Below are 13293 nucleotides of genomic sequence, written 5' to 3' on the forward strand. Positions count from 1 at the left end.
AAATAAACTAGATGCAGTTAGTTATAATCATCATTAGAGCTACCACTTTCACATGCATAAGTGTTGTCTAGTGGCTTATTTTATAAGCATCTATTGTTATACAGCTCAGAGGCTTCTTTCATGCAGTCAACTAAGTATAGTTTAAGTTCAATAGTTTCCTTGTTTACTTAATTTTGTTTCATTCCATTTTCTATTGGGGATATTTAACATAATATAGCCTTTATACTTTAGGATATGTATTTTTTAAGATTTTATTTATTGATTTGAGAGAGAATGGGAGAGTCCATGAGAGGGAGAGGGGCAAAGGGAGAAGCAGACTCCCAACTGAGCAGGGAGCCTGACATGGGGCTCAGGACCCTGAGATTGTGACCTGAGCCAAAGGTAGAAGCTTAACCAACATGGGGCCACCCAGTTGCCCCCAGGATATATTTTAAATAAGGGCAAGGATTAACGCCTTCACCAACAGGTCTATTTAAATACTCATAAATAAATAAAGGACTCCAGACCTATAAAGTGAATATGAATTCCCAATGAAACGTAATTACTTGCATGCTGATTTAATAAATGTGTGCCTTTGGTGTACATAAAAGAATAACATGGACTGATCATCCAACTTAATTTTTTCAGGAGCTGTGAAAGCATTAAATAAAAAGAAAAGCCTTGAAAATAAAATGTTAGGACTGTTGAGACACCTAGGTGGCTCAGTGCTTGAGCATCTTCCTTTGGCTCAGGGCATGATCCTGGGGTCCCAGGATTGAGTCCCGCATCGGGTTCCCTGCAGGGAGCCTGCTTCTTCCTCTGCCTATGTCTCTGCCTCTCTCTCTGTGTCTCTCATGAATAAATAAAATATTTAAATATAAATAAATAAAGTTAAATTTAAAAAGTTAGGACTGCTAAATTTAGCTTTTATTGTTGTTTGTACCAAAGTATTTTCCCAAGAAATTAATTTCCAAGATGATCATAGATAGCAATCAAAAATAGTATTTAAAAAAAAATAAAAATAAAAAAATAAAAATAAATTTTAAAAAAGTAGTATTTTATTTCAGGAACAAAACAGGGAACCCTGGGTGGCGCAGCGGTTTAGTGCCTGCCTTTGGCCCAGGGCGCGATCCTGGAGACCCGGGATCGAATCCCACGTCGTGCTCCCGGTGCATGGAGCCTGCTTCTCCCTCTGCCTATGTCTCTGCCTCTCTCTCTCTCTCTCTGTGACTATCATAAATAAATAAAATTTTTTAAAAAAAGGAACAAAACAAACAACAAAAAGAGGCCTTCTTGTGATTTTGTGAAAGTGCCACCTCTGCCAACTTATAAAGCCTGTCCTGTTTCCTGGTCTGGTCCACACTAATCAACTATCCTTTCTGTAAGGTCAAAGACTGTGTCTAATGTACTGTTGATCCCCAGGGCTTAACATGGGAATTGGTACACAGTAGATTCCAACCAATTTTTTTTTCCAACCAATTTTTAAATGGATAAATGATAGTAGCACAAACACTGCTCTCTATTTCCTCCTCTACTAGGAAGGAGAAGGGGGTTATGAGGTCAGAAATAATTAATAGGCAAGATAAGTCATGTGGAATCATTTAATCCTAATTCTGAAACTGAATAGCTCTTGTCCATTCTGCAGAAGAAAGGAGACAGGACCAGTTGGCCAAGGCCCAAGAACCTTCCCTGGAACCAGAGTCAATAGAGTCCCTGTGTTGAAGCCCAGATCATCTGGTCAAATTCTTTAACATATAGGAGAACCAAAACCCATAGAGAATAAAATGACTTCTCACATATGCATATACCTTGTTCCTCATAAAGTGCTGAAGCTTTGTAGTCAGATCCTGCCCTTGGAAGAGTTCCGGAGATGGGAAGGGATGGTGGGATGAAGTGCAGCCCGAGGCTCAGCAGCCACATTTCTTACCAGATAGTAGTTGGGACCCATGGGGGTTCCATCTTCACTCCCTAACAAGAGGATAGACTACTTCTCTCTCCCTAAGTTTTTCTCCACCCCATCCTTACCTCAGACAACAAAACTAGAAGCCAAGGGTTAGAGTTGGGGGATATATCTGGGCAGGCTTTTTATTATAGCATCACACCTATTACCATCAGAAGAATGGGTGATTCAGGCTCCTGCAGAAAAGAAAGCAATGATTACAAACAGGATTCGATGGCTTTGGGAGCCTTGGAAACTTTTTAGGCTTAGATATTCCACTTTGGGGAGTTCTTTAGTAATCCATTCACGCATTCTTTCGACAAAGCTTTCCTGGAACCCCATGTCCCAACTGTCTGACATTCCCTCCCTTAAATTGGGGGTGAGGCAGATGGAGTATAGGGATGAAATGCACTCTCTAGTTCAATGGGGACCCCACTCAGCCTCTCTCATTTATTACCTGCCTGGCCCAAACCCTGTACTCTAAGTTATTTCTGGATAGTCTCAGGTTCTCATGAGGTGTAAAGCTCTGTGACTACCAACAACCCCACAGTGACAGCTCTGCCATGTACTGCTGAGTAAGCTGAGATTTGGAGAGGGTAACTGACTTCTCCCAAGTCACACAGAGTTGAGCAGAGACAGGTTCCAAGACCAGCACCAGCCAGAACCCAGTATGCACCCCCAGACGCTAGTGCACCTACCCAGAATTTCACACCAATACCTGTGTACCAACTTGCCAAACACCTGCTTCTGGAGGCTTTGGACTCTGAAACCACATAGAAAGAAAGACTGAAAAAAAAAAAAAAAAAAAAAAAGAAAGAAAGACTGAGCTTGAGAAACCATCCTGACAGGATTCTCATGGTTTCATCAAGATTGAAGGGGCCGACCCTTTGTTGAAGCAGAGCCTCAGAAGAGTGTGATGATGACTCTTCTGTCTCTAATTAGAATGGGCTTACTAAGATAGGCTTTCCTGGGAGGGTCGAAGCTTTGGAGGACTGTTCTGGAACATTAAGAAGAGACTGTTCCAGACCAGCTAGGAGGATATATATAAAAGCAGGCTGGCACAAGGGACAGACTAGAAGATTGAGCTGGTGTGGCAGGAAAGGTAGGAATGAGAGGAGAGGAGTAGAAGTTGAATGAGAACAGGATCTGTGAGGGGAGAGGACCCCTCTAGAGCAGAGAAGTTGAGGACCTAGGTTTGGGGAGGATATGGACCAGGATTGAGGGAGGAGTGTGAGGACAAGAAGGTAGGAGGGGTCTCACAGAAGTCAGTGGGAGGCTCTGCAAGAGGAGCCAAGGAGACTCCTAAATGACCCAGTTACCGCTTGTCGGGTTGGGCTTGAACACCATCCAGCCCGCCCGCTCTCCAGGAGCTCCTGGGCTGGGATCTCCCAAGCTTCATTTCTCCCAGGTGAACTCTCCTGCCTACAGGTCTGCGGGGGGAACAGCAAAAAGGTAGCGAGGTCCCCTTCCCAGCTTCAGCCAGGGAAGCCCTTCGCCTGAGACACCCGGGAGTTGTGTTTCCCCCAAATCCCGCCCCTTAGTTCTAGCCACAGGCCCCTAGTGCCACAGGCCCCGCCCCCAGCCCCGCCCCCGACAAGATAAGCCAATCCCCGGCACCGCCGTCTCCCAGGCCCCTCCTTGGTCCCGCCCCCGGGACGGCGGCATTGGTCCATTGCCCGGGGTCTGGCTCCCCAGTGGCGGTCCCTAGTGGCCAACCCCAGCGACGCCAGCGATGCCCGGAGGCCCCGCCCGCGCGTCACACGAGGTCACCCGGCTGTGCAGGTGGAGCGTGTCGTTGGTCACGAAGTGGAACAGGTTGAACGAAGGTCATCGTCACCGGCCGAGAGGCCTCGTGGGCCCGCAGGCCCCGAGCGGCCGGTTGCTGACTGGGCAGCTGTGGGGAGAGGCAGCGTCCCCCACCGTTAGGAGAGCCGGCTTGGGCGGGGTGTGGACGCAGAACACGGATTCCCGCCCCCCCCCCCCCCCCGTGCTGTTTGAGCGTAGATGCTGCGTCTCACACAGAACTTTACGTGCTTGCTTTCATTCCATCCTCGCATCAATCCTTGGAGGAAGACTATACTTTTGCCCTTTCCCTTCCTTTGTCTCTCCTCCGAGTCCGTTCTTCCCCTCCCCCTACTCCTCCCCTCACCCAACTCTCTCCCTTTTACATCTTTTCTCTCCCTCTGTTTTGGTTTCTTCTTCTCTTCAGTATTATTGTTTTGATGGGTGGTGCCGGTAATTCATGGCAAGGTCAGCCTGCTTCTCCCTCTTGCCTATCTATCGGTGTCTCTCATGAATAAATAAATAAAATCTTTTTTTTTCCAAAAATATTTATTTGAGAGCCAGAGCCAGAGAGAGAGCACAAGCAGAGGGAACAGCAGAGGGAGGACAGACTCCCCTTTGAGCCAGAAGCCGGACATGTGCCTTGATCCCAGGACCCTGGGAACATGACAGATTAACTCCCCAGGTGCCCCCCAGGAGACACTTTATAATAAATTCTCCTGTCTTCCCTGACCAGCCTAGATGGTTTCTGATACTCGTCTGGCAAGTTTATTTTTTTTAGAGATACTAATTTGTTTTGTTCTTTGATTTCCTTCTCATTCCAACAGGTAGTCTGGGCCTTGGGGGTTTTGAAGGACCTAAACTGTTTGAAGTCAAGGACACTTTCTGTCTAGTAAATGTCGAATCTGAAGAGACAACGCTGGAGTACCAGCTGCTATAGGCAGTGGAGCGTGCCACTCTTGATCTCAGGGGTGTGAGTTCAAACCCCATGTTGAGATTATTTAGAAATAAAACCTTAAAAAAAAAAAAAAAAGAAGAAGAAGAGCTAGCCCTGAGGGTGGTGAGGAGGGAAGGAGAGAAGGAGGAGGGAGGGAGGGAACAGGGAGCCCCTTTGGAAACCAGGAGGAAGGGGCATCAGCATCTTCAAGGCCTCTTTAAGACTTCTTAGTCTCATGAACCAACAAATTCTGTTTCGCTTTCTTTCATGGTTTCAATTTATCTATTTTGCTCAAGCCAATGGGAGTTGGGTTTTCTGCCACTTGCAGTACATGGTGTCCTGATACATGTCAAACAGCGATGCTTTGGGGGTGATGAAAGAGAAGCTATACTTAACCCTTCCCTTCTTTCTGTGTCTGCTCTCTCCACACTTTCTATTGAATTGGGGATGAACTGTTTAAAAGTCATTAAAAAGCTAAACGTAGGGTGGCCCAGGTGGCTCAGCAGTTTAGCACAGCCTTCGGCCCAGGGCATGATCCTGGATACCCGGGATTGGGTCCCATGTTGGGCAGGCTCCCTCTGCCTGTGTCTCTGCCTCTCTCTCTCTCTCTCTCATTAATAAAAAATAAATAAAATCTAAAAAAAAAAAAAAAAAGAAGCTAAACGTAATGGAGACACTAGTGTTAAACATTTCTGGACTCTTTCATTATTTTGAATTTAAAGACTTTTCTCACTTTCTTTTTAAAAGAAGCTCACCATTTCTGCTTTGGCAGGTATGTTTGGTCAGAGGGATGGGTTACAATTTGAGGGGCAGGTGCTTTGTACCAATGTGTGTTCAGTGGGACAGGGTGGGGGTTGAGTCAGTCACATAACTTTCTGCTATTGCAATCGATAGTATATGGTGATACCGAATGTCAAGTAATAATATCAATAAAGCTAACCCTCAAACACGAATGCTATGCAATAAACTTGCTCTTGGGCAGCCTGGGTGGCTCAGTGGTTTAGCGCTGCCTTCAGCCCAGGGCCTGATCCTGGAGACCTGGGATCGAGTCCCACGTTGGGCTCCCTGCCTGGAGCCTGCTTCTCCCTCTGCCTATGTCTCTGCCTCTGTGTGTGTGTGTGTGTGTGTCTCATGAATAAATAAAATCTTTTTAAAAAAATAAAATAAACATGCTCTTATTAACCCCAGCAGAAGAAAATGAGGCATAGTTCAAACCCAGTCTATCCTGCAGAGTCCGTGTTCTTACTAACCTGGAAAAAATTTAACACAAAAAGAAAAGCTGTCTCCTTCTCAGTGCATGAAAACGCAATGATATATTTCATAATTTCTATGGAGGGATAAATGCAGTACTTTACAAATGAGCACACCACCTTGGTCTCACCAATACAAGTTGTTGACAACTTGTCCCCTTGTTGTCCTTTTGTTGACGGGGACAACTTTCTAATGAGCCAGCACCTACTCAGGGCTTGACTAAAACACCCTGGGCTGGACTCATCACCCCAGTCACCTCTGCCTGCCCAGCTCTGCATGACTCTCATCTGAATTCCTCTCTTGTACAGCCAGCTATATTCCATCTTCCTACAGCCAGATATATTCTACATAAATATTCCTCAGAATGAGGATCCTAGGGACAAACAGTCTTGGGAAATATATGCTATAATTTGCTTTAAAAATATGGTTTTTTTAAAAAAATATGGTTTTTGAGGAAGTCATAGTGGATAGGGGAATATTAAAGGCTCTGACAAGTCCTGCAGTTAGGAAACCATTGTATTTAATCCAGTATTTTCTCAATATATTTAATAATAGAACCTCACCCTTTATTTATTTATTTATTTATATTTTTTTGGTAATGTCTATTGAAACCCCAAAGCACTGGTGTCCCACAAAACACATTTTGGGAGACACTGACTCCTAAGTTGAGCACTGCCTAGTTTTGAATGTAGTAGAAGCTTCATTCCAAGACTAGATTATCTGGAGATGAAAATAGTAATGCCAAGGAAGTATTTTTTGAAGGAATTTGATATTTTAAAAAGCCGAGTAGTCATTTTAGGAAAATCAGAATTTTATAAAAAACTTAAAGTTTTGGGAGTTAGAATTATTTTGACTATGGCAGACATATATTTGGGGGACACCATCATCTTTTTGATTCCCAGGACCCAGTTTCTGCCCTGCCAGAGGATAAGCCTGGGAGTTACTTGCACCGCTTGAGGGAGCCCCTGTGAATTCAACCTCTCTGTAATATCTCGCCCCAACAGCTACCTAGCCCCTCTTGCCTCTGCTGGGGCTACAGCCTTTGTTTTTGGTGGATCATCAGCTCCTTCTTTTAGGAAGATTCATTGTCTGGCCAGTAATTGGGATCCCAGGGACTGGGGGCTGATGAATTGTCCATTCTAACTCTGCTACAGAGTTAAATGTAGCATACGGTACCTTTAACATATGTTAAATCCTAATACCTAATAACAATGGGTATTAGGAGATGAGGCCTTTGGGGGTGATTAGGTCATGAGGATGGAGCCCACCTGGATGGGATTCATGCCTATATCAAAGAGACCCTAGAGAGCTCCCTTGCTCCTTGTACTATGTGAGGACACAGAGAAGACAGCTGTCTATGAACCAGGAAGTGGGCTTTCACCAGATACCTAATCTGCTGGTGCCTTGATCTTGGACTTCCAGCCCCCAGAACTGTGAGAAATAAAATCCTGTTGTCTATAAGTCACAAATTCTGTGGTATTTTGTTCCAGCAGCCTGAACTTACTACGATAGCCTCATGTGCTCAGCTACCTGTCCTCTTACTAGAAAATCACCCATACTCCAGCGGACTCTTTAGATGCCAATGTCTGGCCAAACCTCATGGGCTCTCCCATAGCCATTGGACACATACATTTGTCTGGGCCTTCCCAGGGTTATGATGTCCACTCTGGCCCCCGGGCTCTTCTTTGCTGTACAGACATGAGGTGCTCAGACTCACCTGAGTGGGCATAGTAGCTGTCATTGCACATACAGACTCCTCCGCCAGCTGGGTACTAATTCAAAGCGCGGGCTCCTGGTTCAGGACCACTGCTCTGGGTGCATTTAGGGGAAGCTTGACTGGACCCAGTCATGTCAGAGGACTAGGCTGTCTCTGAGGAGCTGGGGATTAGGGCTGTTGAGTGAGCAGCTGCCATCTCAGTGACTTGGCTGCTGTAGTGCCAGCACTAGGAGCTGATTCCACTGGCCAGGAAGGTGTCGGTGTGGCCATGCTGTGATGTGTTTCAGACAGCACATTCATTATGAGGCCTATTGCTGGGGTTTGGGGCACAGCTGTAGTTTCCCCTTCCTGAATCCCAGACATGGTTGTTCCAGGAACAGTTGTCCATAGGATAGTCAGGGTGAGTGAAGGGGTGTGGATGACTGCATTGGTTGTCATGGGTAGAGATTCACATCAGTGATCTTGTTCAGTATTGTCAGGGATACCATTGTAGCTGACTTCTCAGATACAGTGGCTGTCAGGGACCCCGATGACATAATGGCATCACCTGGTATATTTATTGCTGTTAGAACTGTGATCATGGCTGATGTCTGAGAGTCAGTGAACACTGATGATTCCAATCCATTGATTATAGAATTTGATGCTAAAGGGACTGCGGTTGGAGCTCTCTGATTCTGTTTTAGGGCTTAGCTGAAGGGGCCATGCTGGACAATGCTGTGCCTTTGCATCTCTCATCCTGAGTCTTAAGTATTGGGGTTGTCTGCTCAGTGGACCCAGCAGAGCTATTGGCTTGTGGTGAAGTAGGAGGAGTAGCTGGTGTTGGACTCTTGTGGAACTCTGACATTGTTGTCCTTCTGATTGTTGGGGAGGTGTTAAGTGGCACCGCAGAGGTGTTGGCTCTCCCATTGATGGATAGCGCCAAGGTTGTCAGTGAGCATGCTGCAGGTCCCTTAAGCACAGAGACTTTGTTTTTTTTTTTTTTTAAATTTTTTTTAATTTTTTTATTTATTTATGATAGTTACAGAGAGAGAGAGAGAGGCAGAGACACAGGCAGAGGGAGAAGCAGGCTCCATGCACCGGGAGCCCGACGTGGGACTCGATCCCGGGTCTCCAGGATCGCGCCCTGGGCCAAAGGCAGGCGCCAAACCGCTGCGCCACCCAGGGATCCCAGCACAGAGACTTTGGTGGAGTCCATTGTATTTGACTCAACCCCCTGAGTTGTAATAGTGCCTGTAAACAAACAAATAAACAGAAACCAATACACTTGTTCCCTCCACCAATCCAGAGTTCTTTTTAAAAAAAATTTTTTTTAATTTATTTATTTATGATAGTCACAGAGAGAGAGGTGGGGGGGGGCAGAGACACAGGCAGAGGGAGAAGCAGGCTCCATGCACCGGGAGCCCGATGTGGGACTCGATCCCAGGTCTCCAGGATCGCGCCCTGGGGCAAAGGCAGGCGCCAAACCGCTGCACCACCCAGGGATCCCCAGAGTTCTTTTCTAATGTCCTCAATTAACCAAGTATCTTTATTGGAAAATTCAATAAAAAGCATATCAACACCAACTACATTATTGCTGGTTCACATTCGTTTATGTGCCAGCTCTGCTAATAGATCTTAAATAGTAAATGATCTTAATTCATCTTAACTGATTAATTTTACTAGTGCTGGCAACTATGTCTCCCTCTGCTCAATGACTACTCTAGGGACAGAGTCAGCAAAAGATGAAAATCTGTCACTGCATTTGGTCTTTGGTATCTGGATGCCTTTTTTTTTTATGTGAGTTTCCTACTGCATTGAATATGGTTCTAAAATTTAAAGATTTTGCAATATTTTGGTATAATATGATCCCTAATTGCAATCCAGGTGCTTCATTTAATGCAATAGCAATCTAGGATATTTTTGACATCATTCAGTTTCACCTTGTTCAAATAAGGTGCTGCTGCAATGCATGAGCATTGGTGCATTGAATCCTCACAACCAACCCCAGGTAACGATTATTATTTCTATTTGTCAGATGAAGAAACTGAGGTTCAAACAGGCAAAGACATTTGTGCAAGGTCACAGGGCCAGGAAGTGGTGGCACTGCATTTGAAACGAGATCCATCGGACTCAAGAGCCCAATGTCTTCCCTGTCACACTGCACCACTTTGCAAAAATATAGCTTCATTCTCATGGTTGAGCCAACCATTCTAGAGAGAAAGGCCCAAGTCAGCTAGATTTGCTGAGCTGGATCTCTTGGATACCTTCCTCTTTTCCCTGGACAATGGGCAGAAATAGGTCCTTTACCTGATGCTCTGTCATTGCATCCTTGGCACAATTGTCAAAGGACTAATTCCAAAAACTAGAGGTGACCCAGACCAGGTGGCAGGCTCTTCCTTCCCACAACCTCACTCTGAGGAGACACTGACCCTTGCCTTCAATTCTGCCCATCCAGCACTTGCTCCTTCCACACACTTTATTCCAGTCCTATGCAGAGCTAAGGGATCACAATAGGGCAGGAGAGCTGGCCAGAATGTGTGGAAAGAGGAGGACGACCTAGGTTCTAGACCTAGCTCTATTACTAACTTGTGTAATCTCGAGGAAGACCCAACCCCCTAGTGCTTCCATGTTCCCCCTCAAAACAGTGAGGGACTGGGCTCAATCTTGTATAAGTCCTCTAAGCTCCAGTGACCTGTGGGTCTATCTGCAACAAAAAATTCTGGCTATGGGCAGCCCGGGTGGCTCAGCGGTTTAGTGCCGCCTTCAGCCCAGGGCCTGATCTTGGAGACCCAGGATTGAGTCCCACATCGGGCTCTCTGCATGGAGCCTGCTTCTCCCTCTGCCTGCGTCTCTGCTGTGTTCTCTCTCAGTCTCTGTGTCTCTCATCAATAAATAAATAAAATCTTTAAAAAAAAATTCTGGCTATAATGAATAGATGTCATGACACAGAGATCTCAAGTGTTTATTTGCAGGGAGGGATGTTTCCATTGGATCTGATTTTATGGAGTTCTTTTTCCATGCAGTTAACCAGTTGCGCCTGCTGCCTTATGGAAAAGTCCATCCTTTCTCAACTGATTTGTCATGCTTTCTATCATTATGTATCCAGACTGATTTCCATACTCTTTTATTCCTTTGGTTTGCTTGTCTATTGCGGCGCCAACACTATATTATCTTCCTTTAAATCTCAGCTTCTGGTAGAATGAGTCTCCCATCTTGCTCTTCAAAATTATCTTGGCTATTGTTGGCTGTTGGTTCTTCCGTATATTTTAGAATCTGCTTATCAAGTTCTACAAAAACCCTGTTGGGATTTTGTTTGGAATTGTGCTACAATTAAAGATTTGGTAAGAACTAACAGCCTTATGATAATGAGGTTTCCTACCCACAGCTGGTGTTTTGAGAAGTGAAGTATAGACTGGCCTCTGAGGTTGTACCTGGGGGATCCCTGGGTGGTGCAGCGGTTTGGCGCCTGCCTTTGGCCCAGGGCGCGATCCTGGAGACCCGGGATCAAATCCCATGTCGGGCTCTCCGTGCATGGATCCTGCTTCTTCCTCTGCCTGTGTCTCTGCCTCTCTCTCTCTCTCTGTAACTATCATAAATAAATTAATTAAAAACAAAAAAAAAGACTGAAGTTGGACCTGGGATAGAATCCCAACTGTGATAAGGGACATATCACCTCATGATCATGAGCCTCAGTTTCCTCAGCTATACAACAGGGATAATAATAGTACCCCCTTCACTGATGGTCATGAGGGTTAAATGAGAAAACACCAGTAAAGCACTGAGCACAATGCTTAGCATATAATAGATGCTCAATAAGTAGAACCTGCTACTGGTAATGATTATCCTTTCTGCTCCTCTCACCAAGATTGGTATCTGTTTCCTGGTACTTTGCCAAGGACACTTCTCTCTGGCAAAAGTTAGGGATTCATAGGAGTGATGAGACATGCAATTTCCTGCCACCTCCCAATATCTTCCCCCATAACGTCCTAGGAGCTTAGGATCCAGGGCTATGCTCCTACCTCAGGCTCAGTGAGTCATTAGAGGTGGCATTTGTTCCTCATTGGAGTAGGCAGCAGGGGTTCAAGGCCCTGGGCCCCCAGTTCTGCACCATCTTGAGAGGGAACTGCCCAAGCTATTGGCCCAACACAGGGAAGGATAGACAGCAAGGGAGAGACAGCTGGGCTGATAGACAAGATGGAGGGAATAGACAAAGATAGTATCCTGGAAGAGGATGGATGAGCAAAGCCAGAAGCTCCTTGGAAGTTATCCTGTCACGCTCTTGCCTCGAAATTCGTTGGTGTCTCAAGCCATTCGGACAATTTAGGGTTGGGGTGGGTAATGGCTGAACTCACATTATAAGATTTTCTTGGGGACACTACCTTCTGTCTCTTCTTTTGTCACCTTCTTCCCTCTTTCCCTCTCATGCCAGCCAGAGGAAGGGCTGTGAGAGCCCCCAGAGAAGGACAGATGGAAAGGGTATAATGTGGGTGCTCACCAGAAAGACTGAGGGCTCCATCTGCAATAAACAGCAGCAGTAGCAAAAGACACTAGATGCCCATGACTCTGCTGGTCGATGGTCCTGGAGGGCACTGAGAAGGAGTCTTGGTTCCAACAGGGGAACAGACAGCAGCTCCAAGATGATGAGGCACTGCTGGCTCTGGTACCATCTCTCATCTGCCTCCTGAGTATACGACCCCCGTCCCCAGTCATCCAGACTCCTTCCTGACTGGCCCCCGGGGGCTTTACAGGGCTGGAACCACGGTAGATAAGAAGGAGATGAAGGGTGAAGTTCCCCATCAGCTTCAATGTGTGGGCCTCTGGGGACTCCCATTCCAACTGATGAATATCCCCAAGGCCCCTAAATGTCAGCCTTTGCTGACCAGCTGGCAGAGCTCTGGGCCTTCCAGCCTTCCTCCTCAACCCAACACCAGGGAATCAGAGTCTCAGCAACATGGATGAACTTACTGGTCTCCCAACTCTTGGGCTAAGAGCTGGCCAGTTGATTTTAGAGCTGGAGATCAATCTGACCCTCTCCCCACTGCACAGATGGGGAAAATGAGGCCCAGTAACTTACTCAAGGACGAGAATCCAGTCCTCTAAGGCAGCTCTTCCTAGTGCCTAGGACTGCTGCAACTTTCTCAAACTCTTGGGTGGCCTAGCTCAGGAACTTGCTGTGGCTCTCAATAGTCTTTAGTCTGAAGGTCCCAAGGAGACCTCACAGGTCCCAAGTACCCCACCAGATTTCATTCACCTGACCCACAAACTCCTCCTCCTATCTTCCAGCAAACTTCAGTGCTCCTCACCTCTGGAAAGCTGCCAAGATCCATGCTTTCCCAGTTGCTCTCCATTGTCCCAGGATAGAAGTGCCTGTACCTGTATGACTTGGTCAGTGGGTGATCTCATCAGAGAAGAGCATCCCAGAATGAGGGCCAGTCTTCTCTACCTTCAGGCTGTCTCCTTCATCAGACTGGGGTTTCCAGCCATGAGAAGCAGATTCCCACCCCCTCCCCCAACAAAAAAATTAGAACACTAAGGGGAGATTACGTTTTCAGGGTGCAGATTCACTCTCCCATCAGACTGGAAAGCTCTAGAGGGCAGTCAGCAACTCTCCCTCTAGACAATCAGGCTTTTAAGGGGCAAGATCTGTCTTGCCCATCAGACTGAGGCAAGATTGCCCCAAGGGGATTGGAGATCCACCACTCAGACATA

General features: G+C 46.3%; 1 long non-coding RNA gene across 2 annotated transcripts; it reads right to left on the reverse strand.

Annotated features, from left to right (window-relative positions):
* Window positions 1-1997: 1997 nt before the first annotated feature.
* Window positions 1998-3470, reverse strand: LOC140634141 (uncharacterized). Of its 2 annotated transcripts, XR_012031667.1 has the most exons (3): window positions 3238-3470; window positions 2617-2704; window positions 1998-2115 (listed from the first exon to the last, which is right to left on the reverse strand). It is a non-coding gene; the product is annotated as an uncharacterized lncRNA (long non-coding RNA). The 2 variants fall into 2 exon arrangements; XR_012031666.1 differs by having other exon boundaries at window positions 1998-2704.
* Between the last annotated feature and the right edge of the window lie 9823 nt (window positions 3471-13293).

Source organism: Canis lupus, chromosome 5 (assembly GCF_048164855.1).
Source record: "Canis lupus baileyi chromosome 5, mCanLup2.hap1, whole genome shotgun sequence".
Classification (NCBI taxonomy): Eukaryota; Metazoa; Chordata; class Mammalia; order Carnivora; family Canidae; genus Canis; species Canis lupus.